The sequence below is a fragment of the Pteropus medius genome, unplaced genomic scaffold (assembly GCF_902729225.1).
Source record: "Pteropus medius unplaced genomic scaffold, Ma_sr-lr_union100, whole genome shotgun sequence".
Taxonomy (NCBI): domain Eukaryota; kingdom Metazoa; phylum Chordata; class Mammalia; order Chiroptera; family Pteropodidae; genus Pteropus; species Pteropus medius.
In genome coordinates this window covers 12,131,841-12,144,283 of record NW_024344378.1, presented here as the reverse complement: position 1 = coordinate 12,144,283, position 12,443 = coordinate 12,131,841, and the positions used below count along the sequence as shown (strand labels likewise).

The window sequence follows — 12,443 nt, the reverse complement described above, 5'->3', positions numbered from 1 at the left end:
AGAGAAGTGAAGCCATTTGCCCAAGGTTATGCAATGGGATAAGGGCAAGAACCAGAATTGGGAATTTCTCCCAGGGAAGACCACATTGTGTTGTGGTTATCTAGGAGTGTGCCCAGAGCCATAAATAGATTTCCTATCAATTTTAACTACGTTTTGGCTTCCGGTGACTTTTCCATAGAAATGGCCTGTCTTGCCTCTTACTGCAGTTTCCTAAAATTTCTCAAAGGTTCGCAAACCCCAAACAAGCAGCATCTGGCCTCGATGTGTCCTGTACCTCTTGCTGAGCAGTCCCAAGCCCAGCACTAGTGGTAGCTGGCCTTGGTTCCCGGCTTGGCCTCTTGAAGCACCTCTAAGCCCAGCAACGGTGTTGGCCATCTGTGGATTGCTTGGTGACTCTTTCCAGGTGGTCCTGGGCAAAACACAACCTGCTACTGAACTTGGCCTGTGTCGGGGGCCCCTCCCAGGAGACCCTGGGCCTGGCACACTCAGTGGCCAGCTTCAGACTGTGCTGGAGTACCAACTGGGGCCATATCTAAGGACAATACACCCAAAGGCAGATTGAACAAGCTCCAGAGCCCTGCTAAAGCAAATCTTGCTTCATAGGGTTAGCCCCTCACCAGCCAGTCCTCAAAATCAATCAGCCTGAGGGTCAATTCCTCCCACTGATATGCAAACAGCAACCAAGGCTCAACTAAAACAAGAAGGTATATACAACCCACACAAGGGACACACCTGGAGCACCCAGCTCAGGTGACCATGGCAGATTGAGCCAGTGGGCCTCACAGGATACCTACTTTATAAGCTACTCTACTAAGACCAGGAGACAAAAGAGTTCTACCTAATACATAAAAACAAACAGAGAGAAGCAGCCAGAATGAGGAGACGAAGAAATATGTCCCAAATGAAAGACCAGAACAAAGCTCTAGGGAAAAAAACTAAGCAAAACAGAGACAAGCAATCTGCCAGATGCAGACTTCAAACACTAGTTATAGGAATATTCAATGAACTTAGGGGAAAAATAGATAAAGTCAGTGAGAACTTCAACAGAGAGATAGAAAACATAAATATTGAGACAGAGAGCATAAAAGAAAAACAGAAATGAAGAATACAATAACTGGAATGAAGAATACGTTAGAGGGAAACAACAGTAGATTCCATGAAGCAGAAGATGGAATCAGCGATTTAGAAGATAAGGTAGCAGAAAACACCGAATCGGAACAGCATGTAAAAAGAATCCAACAAAATGAGAATAGTTTAAGGGGCCTCTGAGACAACATCAAGCATACCAACACTCGCATCATACGGGTTCCAGGAGAAGAGGAGAGAGAGCAAGGAATTGAAAACCTATTTGCAGAAATAATGATGGAAAACTTCCTTAACCTGGTGAATGAAGTAGACATCAAGCCCAGGAAGTGCAGAGTTCCAAACAAGATGAACTCAAAGAGGCTCACATCAAGGCACATCATTATTAAAATGCCGAACATTAAAGACAAAGGCAGCAAGAGAAAAGCAATTAGTTACTTGCAAGAGAGCTCCCATGACAGTGTCAACTGATTTCTCGACAGAAACTTTGAAGGCCAGAAGGGACTGGCAGGAAATATTCAAAGTGATGAAAAGGACCTACGACCAAGATTACTCTATCCAGCAAAGCTATCATTTAGAATCAAAGGACAAATAAAAAGCTTCTCAGACAAGAAAAAGCTAAAGGAGTTCATCACCACCAAATGAGTATTACAAAAAAATGTTAAAGGGATTTCTTTAAGAAGAAGGAAAAAAAATTTTCAAAAATATGAATAATAAAACAGCAATAACTACATATCTATCAACAATTACTTTAAATGTAAGTGGATTAGATGCTTCAAAATTTAGAGTGGCTGAATGGATAAGAAAAACACAACCCTTAATATATCTATATTAACACAACCAATCTATAAGTGACTCACTTTAGATTAAAAGACATGCAGACTGAAAGTAAAGAGATAGAAAAAGATATTTCATGAAAATTGAAATAAAACAAAATAAAGCTGGGGTAGCAACATTCATATCAGACAAAACAGACTTTAAAACAAAGTCTATAATAAGAGACAAAGAAGGACCCAGTAATCCCATTTTTGGGTATTTATCTAAAGAAACCCAAAACACTACTTTGAAAGGACATGTGTGTACATATGTTCATTGCAGCATTATTTATAATAGCCAAGATACGGAGGCAACCTGGGTGTCCATCAGTGAATGAATAAAAAAGACGTGGTACTTATGTACAATGAAATGTTACTCAGCCATAAAAAAATAATAAAATCTTGCCATCTGCAACGACATGGATGAACTTAGAGGATACTGTGCTAGTGGAGTAAGTCAACAGAGAAAGACAAATACCACATGATTTCACTTACATGTTGAATCTAAAGAACAAAATAAATAAACAAAACAGAAACAAACTCATACAAACAGAGAACATTTTGATGGTTGGCAAAAGGGAGGTTGAGTTTGGGTGGCTGGGTGAAAAAGGGGAAGGGAATAAGAACTACAAATTGGTATTTACAAAACAGCATAAAAAACGGTAGCATAAGGAATATAGTCAATAACGAATTTTTTTGTATTTCAAAATTGATTTTATTGCAGCCAAAACAATGGAATTAACTGTACGTAATAAACTAACTATTCTATATGTACACATTTTAAGTTATAGGGAATAAAGTTTATTTTGGCAGATAGTGTTAAACAAAATTAAAGTAGCATACATTAGTAACATAACTCAACATAACTATGTTTGATGTCAGATGGATACAAGATTTATCAGGATGATCACTTTATAAGTTACATAAACGTTTAAACACAATGTTGCACACCTGAAACTAATATAATGTTGTATGCCAATTGTGATTGAAAAATTAAAATTTTTTAACAAATTTTAAGTAAATGGGAAACGAGAAAAAAATAATTGATCAAATATTAAATAAGCCCCAATAAAACAATTTTTAACCATCTTTTAAGTCCACTGGAAAGGATCGATTTCCATAGCTTTTTAATACGACTGTAAGAACGGAATTGGTTTCAAACCAGAAACTAAAACAATGTAAATGGTTTAAAGTAACTAGTAAAGGTCATAAGACACAAAGATCAGGGCATGAAATCACAGAACTCGCCTACATCTGTCATACTTGAAAAATAATACAGGCCTGACCACGTAGCTCCTAAGTTGCTCAAATTCAAATTATTAGGCTATGCAGTTTTCTTTTTATCTTCTAAAAGAAAAAAAAAAGTCATTGCACTATATTCTCCCATAAAGGATCTCACAGCTGTGCATACATGAGCACAATTCTGGATGGTCCCAGAATATCAATAGTATTATTTGGGCTAACCCACTGGCTCACTGGGTCACTGCCAGATAAAGCCCTTTAACTGTGAACTATTAATGAGCTGGGGAAATATTCAGTGACCACAAAATCACTAAATCAATTGGCTCTGTAAAGACAGCCTATAAAGATGAAAGAAAATGGGAACGAAACCAGAAAGATAACTCATCTGTGTCCCAATCTGCAGGTGAAAGGTGGTAGGGGTTGACTTAAATTTCTCCTGCAAATTCTGACCCTGCATGTTCTTCTGCTTTACCCTGATCTTCCAAACACATGAGCAGACACAAACTGATAAGACAGAGCTGATGGATAAATGGTCCTATAGGATGTGATTTAAATGCAAAGTCAGTGTCAGCAAGACTGTGCCGGGGGCCAGAAGTACCTCATTCTTGACGCACTCACACGCTTGAAGGTAACTGTGCTGGCATTGTGTTAAGGTGGCCCCTCAGCTCTCCATACAAGTGAGTTCCTGGGTCCATCCAGTAGAAAGGCTAAGGGCTCAGATGAAAAGTGTCCTTTAAGTGAAGGGAACTGAATCCCATAGAAGAAGGAGCCGGATAAAACAATCCTCCTACTGGGATTTTCAGAAAAGATGATAAGATGATAGCAATAGCTACTATTTATTGAGTACTTGTTAGGTGCAAAGTACTTTATCTGCCTTATCTCACCTAGTCTTCACAACAACCCTTGGGGGTAAGTGTCAGCATTACCACTTTTTATTACATAAGGAAAGTAGGCAAAAAAGAGATTAAGTAACTCACCCACAGATGCACGGCTGGTCCGTCTCTCTCTCCTCCTAACCACCACCCATGCCTTTTCGCCACCACTGCCCTCCCCATCATTACAGACACAATTATGTCATACCTCTCAATGCTCACTGAATTTTCTGCTGAGATGTTGGTGATCTTAAGGGATGTGTTTTTTTATATTTATAATGAAATGTGTCAACCTTTGAAAACTCTGCATAACTCAGTGAACTAATATTTTTCAAGAGACTAATGCATAGTATTACGAATCACGTATGGGTAGAAGAGTCATTAAAATGTAATATAAACCAATTTGTATTTGAAGGTAAAGGAAGCCAAAATTCTTATTATACATGATCACTGTACTCTATCCATCTTGAACTTCACCTTGTAATCTCAGCAGATTAGACTAAGGATTTGTCCATCTATAGCCTGGTCTGGCAAAAGAAGCTCTGTCAATATGGTACTGGCTTACCAGTGATCCTCTCTTAGGGTTGATCAGTCATCTACAGAGGAACTCAGCAGGCAGCAGAGCTGGCAGAACGTCTGCTCTGGACATGAGAAGAGCATTGTGCCAAGATTAACTGGTTTGGCCAGATAATCACCCAAATCCCCGCCTACCTTGAGTCAGAAGGTCTAGCTACTCTGAAATGTGTGAAGTCTTTGCATTGAACCCTATTCCCATGATCTCTGTAGGGCCTGCTCTTCAGATTTCAACAGTGGAGGACAGAAAAGGGAAAAATGAGCCCGTTCGCTGTTTGTTTGTTTGATGTTTTTTTTCCACAGAGTCGGCTGCCATCAAAGAAATCACCACACTGTCTGCAGTTCTGTTAGGACAGGGCCCAGAAGGGTGGCTAGGGCTGTCAGGCATAACCTTGCAGTGTCACCAAAGGAAGCGGGGTGGGGAATACGAGGAGCAGGGAATCTAAGCACTGCAAAAAGTATTTCTTAAACAGCAGTGCAAAATAGTAGAGGAGGTTGGGGGACCTCAGCTTATCTATAATCTATCATTCGGTCTTCTACGTGAACAATTGAGATTTTTTTCAGTCTTATATAAGTTACTTTTAATCACTCAATTATCCCATTTTTCAACTAGATTGCTGCCTTAAATCCTTATAGAAAACCTACTCTGCCACCATTGTGCGTAAACTAGTTCTTCCAGGCAAATTATTGGATTGATTAAACAGAGTCCCTACGCAGGCTCTGGGAACTTCTCTCCACTCGCCCTGCCCACAGCCCGTGTAGAGGCTGCAAAGGAATGGATTCAAGGGCTGCATGGTCTGTCTGAAGGACGTTTCTTCTTTCTTCCTTCTCCCTTCTCTCCTCTCTCTTCTCTCTGCCAAAGACGGAGGCCTGTGTGGCTATATCTAATATCTATCTAATATCTAAGATAACCATTGCTAGAGTGATATCAGGAAAGACGTCATTCTTTAGCATCCCAGAATCTATGTTTCTGAGCGCAGCCTTCTCCGAGGCAACACATACAATATTAGGACATTCTGGGACCCGGTGTATACTCTCAGATTGTTTCCACATAAGTCTCTAATCTCAGTCCTTGAACCAAGGCCAAGACCTTTGCTTTTGATTCATTAGGCAATCAGCTAACAAATATTTACTGAACATTTATTAAAGATGTTCAGGCTTCGAACTGATAAGATTAGTGCTGTGTTTTAAGAAGAGCGAGTGACAGCCTATTAATAATTTGCCCGGTTGACTGACATCGAGGAGCACAGCTTGAGACTATTATAGAAGTTCAGTTAGGATGTTGTGAAGCTTGAATAAGAATGGTGACAGGTAAACAGAAAACAGTGGAATAGTGGAAGAAATAAAGTTAATAAGCAGTTATTGTGTGATGACTTTAAAACCGTATGTACAACTATGGGTTAAATTCAAGCACTAGCACTTACCCCAGCAAGTGACTTAATCTCCCCAAGTTTCAGTTTTCTAACTTGGAAAATAAGAATAATAAAACCCACTGTCAGATAGATAGATAGATAGATAGATAGATAGATAGATAGATAGATAGATGATAGATAGACAGACAGACAGACAGAAAGACACACACACACACACAAGCCTTCCAAAAGGTAGTTATATATATTTGATTACTATCTGTTCACCAAAACCCATTTTCTCTACTCCTTGGGCAAAGAGCTGCAATTAAATATTATCACATGACTGAGTTTTAGCCAATGAACTGTGAGTAGAAGAATGTTGCCACTTCTATGCCTGGCCTTTGCAGATTCCTTCATATTCTTTCTCTACTTGCTGGCTCAATACAGAGATCTCTTAGCATTCAGAGGAGAACAGAGCCATAAGATACAAGAAGCTCAAGTCCCTGGATAACCAGATAGCCATGGGATGTCCAACTGAGAATAACACATGAAGTTTTGTGTGTTAGAGACTTCCTATGAGTGAGAAATAAATTTCTATCATATTAAGCCACTAAGAATTGGAGCTTTATATCTTTCTATTCTTGCACAGAACCAGATATCATAATCCCTCAAAAAATGACTATTATGATATTTTTTGGTATTATGGGAAATACAAAGATCAACAAGTTCTCAGTTTAAGAAGACATCCACGTAGCACACACTAGACATCATATGTATGATGCAGACAACAGAAGTTCAGTCTCCAGAGGTAGGGGGATCTGAGATAGCTTCGCATAGCAAGTAGTCTTGAGCTTGTCTTTAAACATTGAGTATGAATTGTCTGGATAATGGAGACTCCATTTATTCATCAATCTTTAAAAACCTCAATAAGAGATCCCCCATCATCCAGTATCCGTCCCCATGGTCTGTAGAATACTTAGGCTCTTACCCAATATTTCTTCGTTGCTCATGTCTTCTGACAATGATGTCCAATGTGGTCTGGCCCTGATTTCCAAGCAATGGCCTTCAGTCACACACAACATTCTGAAATCACCAAATATCCACTTTCTATCCCCAGAACGCCTGACCAAAGAAAGGAAGGAACTCTAGCTTCAGAATTTTTGATACTTTTCCCCTTGCGTCCATCACAGCTCTCAGTTTGTGGCTTTAAGAAAATGGCTAGTAAATGAGACTAATTATTCATGTATATTGCTCTAGCATTTTTTCTTGTTTTTGCAGCTGCTGATCAATTAATCCATTTTAACTACCATTTTTTTCTGGCTATACTAGCAAAAAGCTTCATTTCAGAAATCAAAAGACTGGCCAATCCAAAGAAAGGGTTCTGTATTTTAATCATTACCACGCAATGAAAGTTTGCAACATAAACTGACTGCTCTAATTTCCCTCTACCAAATAATGAATTCTAGATGATATGATGGAAATTCTGCCATGATTTATAACTTGCTTTAATCAACACTTTTGCCCTTTATTCTTCGAAAACTGTTAGGATGCCTATTTTATATGAAAAGTAGAAACCATCTTTGTAACTTCCCAAGTTTTCAGCTTTCCCAAAATCTTTAACCCAGACGTTGTAACTCTCTAGGTTCAGAAACACACAGTGTATTCAAGAGATGTCAAGTAAACTGAAAAGTATCACACATCATTCTGCCAGTTTATTTAAAAAATGAGACTCACACTTGCAGGGTCAGGAAAAAAAGAAAAATGTACTCAGAATTTGGTACGTGAGATCATTTAAAACCCATATTATCACACTGTCAAGTATGCATTCTGCAGAGAGTGTTAATGGAGCTGCAGGTTTTGAAAACCCCCCTCCCCTGACCCCAGGAGACACTTTGGTTCTCAGAGCAAAGAGGAAACACTGGCAGGTGCATACACTGCAGTTATTCAGAAACCCCTTTGATGTGGTATAGAAATGGCCTTCTTTTTAGATACAGTTAAACAACGAGGCCTGCAGGAGCTGCAGTCATCACAACTAGTACTGAGAACTAGTATTGACTGCAAATATCTGGATGAAAGAACATCAGAGAAGCACATTTTGTGGGCTTCAGAAAGAGTCTGACCAGGTCTCTCTGTACTAACTGGCCAAAGTCTAATTGACTTCAGAAAGAAATAGAGGATAAGACACCAGTTGAGGCTAGTGTTTGAGAGCAGTTGCCTTTCAGTCTGGAAGAGTTCTTTGGCTTCTTCTAAAGAATAACTTTGCGTCATCCGTTCATTCAGTATATATTTTCTACATCAATTATGTGTTTGGTACTGTGAGGCAAGCTAGGGATTTAATGCTAAACAAACCCCAAATGTAAGACTCGCCATGTCAGTCTGGTGAAGGAGGCTTCATGTAAAAAAGTGAAGCTACATGGTGATGAACGCCGTGTAGAAGAACACTGTAATTCTGTCCTAGAAGCAGTGTCGTTGCTTATACCACAGATAACAAATGGGTTTCAACTCATGGGCTAATTCCAATTGATTACTAGTGTCTGTTTGAAGTACTGTGTTGAGAATGCTTCTGAGGTCTTGTTTGAGGTCAAAAAGGGAAGAATTTCTTGATTAGTGATGCATGGCATGGATGCAGAAGGGGAAAGCGGAAGTACGTGTGACATGTATCTGATGTGCCTCGTATCCATCTAGAGCATGTAGGCATTTGATAACAAAGTGAAACATGAGTACAATTGCACAGTCATCTAGCAGTATGCAAAAGACAATTACATAGCTTCTTTTTTCTGCTGCTTCTTTCTTCTACCTATGTCTGGTTATCTGAGGACTGGACTGGCCAGCATCTCCACAATAAACTGTCACAGACATGAAGGAAAATGAAACTCATTCCGTCTCTGACATAATTACAAAGGCATCAGGCTTGGTTGGACTTTGGCTGAGTGTAAAGAAGAAGCCATGAGTGGCTCATTGGGTAAGAGAACGGCTTCCCATGAAGTTCCTGGAAAGAAAACTCAGTCAACCGAAACAGACATGGTCCCTAAAGGGTAAGTCTGTGCATTCGTTCTAGTTTCTATAAATCCAAGAGACAATTACTCTGATAGTAAGTGCAAATCTATAACTAAAGTAACACTAATTTTTCAAACGGGAAAAGAAATCTCAGAATAGCATTATCCACCAAAGATGGAAATTCTCATAGCATGGAAGTCAAACAGGAAAACTTGCATGGGTGTCAGGAAAAGAGCTTTAAAAAGAAAAGTATGCACAGGTTAGGGACTGTATTATCCCCATCCTACATCAGAGCCTCCTCAAGTGCCACAGCCCCTGCCTAAAATATTCTGCCTCTACATAAACACTCACACAAGCATGTGTGTACACACATGCGTTCATCCCATCAGCACTCACCTTAATTCCTTCTCATCCTTCAGGCCCCATCTTAAGTCTTTTCAAAAAGATTCCTTGATCAGGCTGTCTAAATTAGATGCTTCTTTTCTGTCCCATTATTCTTTGCATGCAAAGCCTGTTTGTGTCATTCCTTACTTAATATTCTCATATTTACCCCAAGGAGATCACACACACACACACACACACAATACTGACACACACACCACAAGACACACACTGCTAATTCTGTCTTGAAGGCTAATTTGTCATCTTGGACTCCTTGCCATTCTCACTCCCCACCCCACTCCCAGATTTAGTCCCAAGCCCTTCTGGAGTGAGATGCCCTTGATATTATCCGTCTCTTAACCAGTCCTGATGTCAGAGCCTCTCGGCACCTGGTGGTCCCCCTCTCCTTAAACACACATTCCTGTCTGGGGATGGGAAGCAAGGAGGATGACCATGTTGCCTTGCTGGTTCCCAAGATGAGCCCCTCTCTATGTTCCCTTAATAAACTCTTAATGTAATGATGGAGTTGTCAGCCTCTTCCTCTGGTCTGTCAGCCCTGGGAATTTCACTTTTTTTTGATAAATAGGTAGATAGACAGATACATATAGCTACATATATATTTATGTATCTATCTATCTATTCATATATTCATATATATTTGATTATACCTAGTACATAATGGATATTCATTAAATATTTGGTGAACCAGTGAATGAGTAAATGAATGAAATAATAAATGGATGTTACTCTGGGACGTTTCGTGAACAGAACAAATTATTCACCGTGACTTGACCAGGAATGAGAACCCTAGTCTTGATCTGAAGAGAAGCTATTTTTTATTCTCCGGTCTTATGATTAGAGATGAGAACAGTGATGGGGAGACATGCAAAGGAGGGGCTGCTGGGGGCTCGATAGGTCCTACTTTTCTGAGAAAGAGGGTAAGGCTTTACCCTCTGCCTAGAGATTAGCCAGATAAGACTCCAGAATCTCTTGGAGGGGCCAGTTGATCTGCTTGGGCCAATCTTGTTCTCCGAGGCTGGTGACCGCAAGACCCGGAAAGGAACAGGGGAGGCAGAGCTCCTTGCTCTGAATTCCTGATGCGCTGTCAGCAGAGGGTCTTTTCTCACTTCTCAGTTCTCCTTTATAAAGTGCATTTTCTATGAGAGGAACACTGCTTTCTCTGGAGAACTGTTAATTCCCGGAGGAGGAGTAAGCCATTGAGGCCTGCATGGGAACACCCACTCATTTGCAAATTGGCAAACAGACTCTCCCACAAACTAGAAGAAGGCTTGATTCAGAGCTTAGAGGAAACAATGAAGCCCATTTAACAAAGCCAACATTTAATGAACTCAAAACAATGCACTTCAAAAAATAAATTAATAGAGGAGTCTTTTAAACTTGAATGCATATTTATTAGCTTTATTTTAAAGTACCATCTGTTCACTTAGTAAGACTATTCATTTATCGTCATGATTCATCGCCTATATGATTTCCTAGCGATAAACGAAAACATTGATTGGAATTTTGCAAATGACGACCTTTTTGTGTCTGGGCCAGCTTTCACAAATCATACAAGACCTTCAAATAGAACAGCTACCTTCTATTGCCTGGCAATTTGCAAAAGAAAGATACGGGAGAAACGAGCTCACCTTTCAGATGAGTCTGCCTTAAAACCCGTTGTATTGGACTCTTTCAAGATCCTGGGATTATGAAAATCTTCCCATCAGTTTTATTTGTGTGTTTTATGGAGAAATAGCAATGGGTCGCAGAGGGAGATGTTGCTTTTGGATCTCTCCCAGTGGCACCCTCCACTCCATCTTCATCTCAGGAAGGGGGAGGAGTGGTGGAAAGCGGAGAGGGAATGGGGTGAGTAATTACCAGGAAAAAAAATAGGAGCCTCCTACCTTTTATCAGAGCAAGTATCAAATACTATTTGGCCCAATTACATTTTGTCCCATTCTGTTTCTTATGCAAATGAAACATCTAGAAACCAGCCTGCCACAAAAGTTGACTCTACTTCCCAACTTCATTCAACTTGCCCACAAAAAGAGTATCATGTACCTGATTGTTAGTTGGGTCTCCCCTCCAAGAAATTGTAGGCGAGATTTTATCATCTTTGGGCTTCTCCAGAAATCAAAAGCACCTGCTCTTTGTTCAGGTGCGCTTCTAAAGAAAGAAATATTCCCACTGGAAAACACCCAGAGTTAATACGGGAACATTACTGACATGTCCTTCCAGCCTGAGGATATCAACCTCAAACAAACAAACTTTACGGCAGCAAACCTATATTGACTGTTTACTATGTGCCAAGCACTGTGTTAAGCAATTTACATGTAATATTTCATTAAGTCCTTGCAACAGCATAGGAGATAGGAAGTCTTTTTAGAGATTTGCAAACTAAAGGCTGAGAAAGGTCAAGTTACTTGCTCAAGATCACATAACTGGAAATGTGACAAAACCATGATCTCTTAATTCCAGAACCTATGCTCTGAGTTACATATGCATAATTAAGCTCTGATGACAATAATGCATGCTATCTAGCAGCGACCTATTCCTAATAGGCTCCCCTCTTTGGATTTCCCAAGCAGAATTAAACATAAAACAAAAGTCTTCCCTGATGCTCTGCCCCTATCGAGTAAAATGAGGCATGCCTATGCAAAGTCATTTATAGTGGCTCCCCTTTATCCGTGGTTTCACTTTCTGTGGTTTGTTACCCACTGTCAACCACGGTGCAAAAATATTAAATGGAAAATTCCAGAAATAAACAATTCATAAGTTTTAAATTTCACACTGTTCTGAGTAGCATGATGAAATCACATGGCCTCCCACCCCACCCCTGTCTCCATCATATCAATGCCTTACATACTACTTGTCTATTAGTCACTTAGTAGCCATCTAGGTATCAGATTGATTGTCACTGTATCACAGCGCTTGTGTTCAAGTCACCCCTACTTTACTTAATAATGGCCCGAAAGTGCAAGAGTAGTGATGCTGGCAATTCAGATATGCTAAAGAGAAGCTGTAAAGTGCTTTATTTAAGTGAAAAATGTATGAAAGTATAGGAAAAAAAAAACATAATACATACTGTATAGGGTTTGGAACTCTCAATAGTTTGAAGCCTCCACTGG

General features: G+C 39.8%; 1 long non-coding RNA gene across 1 annotated transcript in view; it reads right to left on the bottom strand.

The window, feature by feature from the left end:
• The window catches only part of LOC120609686 (uncharacterized), an 18,955-nt gene extending 7,402 nt beyond the window's left edge, over nucleotides 1-11,553 (bottom strand). The window contains exon 1 of the long non-coding RNA XR_005654816.1: nucleotides 11,377-11,553. This is a non-coding gene — a long non-coding RNA (uncharacterized LOC120609686). The remainder of the gene's footprint in view (nucleotides 1-11,376) is intronic.
• Between the last annotated feature and the right edge of the window lie 890 nt (nucleotides 11,554-12,443).